Source organism: Hipposideros armiger, unplaced genomic scaffold, assembly GCF_001890085.2.
Source record: "Hipposideros armiger isolate ML-2016 unplaced genomic scaffold, ASM189008v1 scaffold_332, whole genome shotgun sequence".
In the NCBI taxonomy this organism is placed as follows: Eukaryota; Metazoa; Chordata; class Mammalia; order Chiroptera; family Hipposideridae; genus Hipposideros; species Hipposideros armiger.
In genome coordinates this window covers 1,786,813-1,788,487 of record NW_017731682.1, presented here as the reverse complement: position 1 = coordinate 1,788,487, position 1,675 = coordinate 1,786,813, and positions in this window count along the sequence as shown.

Here is a 1,675-nt window from a genome sequence, read left to right as displayed (position 1 = left end):
TATCTTTCTGTTAGCACATCCATGTTAGTTAAATCAAGATTATATCATTTCCTTCATTATGATTTCTCAGCCTCTAAATCTTTATTTCATATTTTCCATCTATGCTAGATTCTAAGTCAATGTCTTTTATCTATCTTCAGTTCACTGTTCCTCTTAACTTGTGTCTAATTTGCTATTCAATTTTTCCAACTCTATTTAACTCAATGTCAAGGGCCATAATATTTTTCATCTAGAAATTCTATTACAGAAATGCTGTATTATTTTCACTTCTAGAAATTATTTTTAAATTTTCCTGGTCTTTTTCCATGGTGTCTTATTTTTTCCTTATGTTTTATATTTCTTTTACTTTAATCATTTATTATATACTTCTATTAGAGTATTAAATTATCTTTTTAATGTTTTTGGTGATAACATTTAAATTCTACTCTCAGAAAATTTCAATTACATAATACAGCATTATCAACTATAGTCACCATGTTTTACATTATATCTTCAGAGCTTATTCATTTTATAGCTGAAAGTTTGTGCCCTTTTACCAACCTGTCCTTATTTCCCCCCACCCCCAGCTCCTGGGAACCACTTTTATACTCTGTTTCTATGAGTTTTACTTTTTTTAAGTGATATAAGTGATACTATGCAGTATTTGTCTTTCTCTGTCTGGCTTATTTCACTTAGCATAATGCCTTCAAGGTCCATTTATGTCACAAATAGCAGGATTTCCTGCTTTTTTCATGACTGAATAATATTTCATTGTGTATACATATATTACATATACATACATAATACATATACATACACACACAATGCAACATATATATAGGTTTCCATAACCTTGATTATTGTGAATAATAATGCAATGAACATGGGAGTGCATATATCTCTTCAATATTTTGTTTTCATTTCCTTTGGATATATTGGGTTGTTGGGAAAGTCATGATGCATTTTTGCATTGAAAAACATAGAAAAATACGTCATGACTTTCCTGACCACCCAATATACCCAGAAGTGGGATTCATGGATCGTATGATAGTTCTATTTTTAATTTTTTGATGAAATTTCATGCTGTTTTCCATAGTGTGGCTGCAAAAATTTACATTCCAGCTAATAGTGCACAGGGTTTCCTTTCTCTACATCTTTCCCAACACTTATTATCTCTTGTCTTTCTGATGACAGCCTTTCTAAGAGCTGTAAGTTGATATCTCATTGTGGTTTTAATTCACATTTCCTTGATGATTTAATTATGTTGAACACCTTTTCATGTACCTGTTGGCTATCTGTATGTCTTTAGAAAAATGTCTGTTGGTTCCTCTACTCATTTTTAGTCAGATTGTTTTGTTGTTGCTGTTGAGTTGTATGAGTTTTTTATGTATTTTGGATATTAACCCCTTATCAGATATATGATTTACAAATATTTTCTCCCATTTAGTAGGTAAGCTTTTAATATTGTTGATGGTTTCCTTTGCTCTGCAGAAGATTTGATTTAATCTTACTTGTTGATTTTTGGTTTTGTTGACTTTGCTTCTAGTGTCAAATCCAGAAAATCATTGCTAAGACCAAAGTCAAGGAACTTACATATTATGTTTTCTTCTAGGGATGTTACGGTTTCAGATTTTACATTCAAGTCTTTAATTCATTTTGTGTTAATTTTTGTGGTTGGTGTAAGACAAGTGTCCAG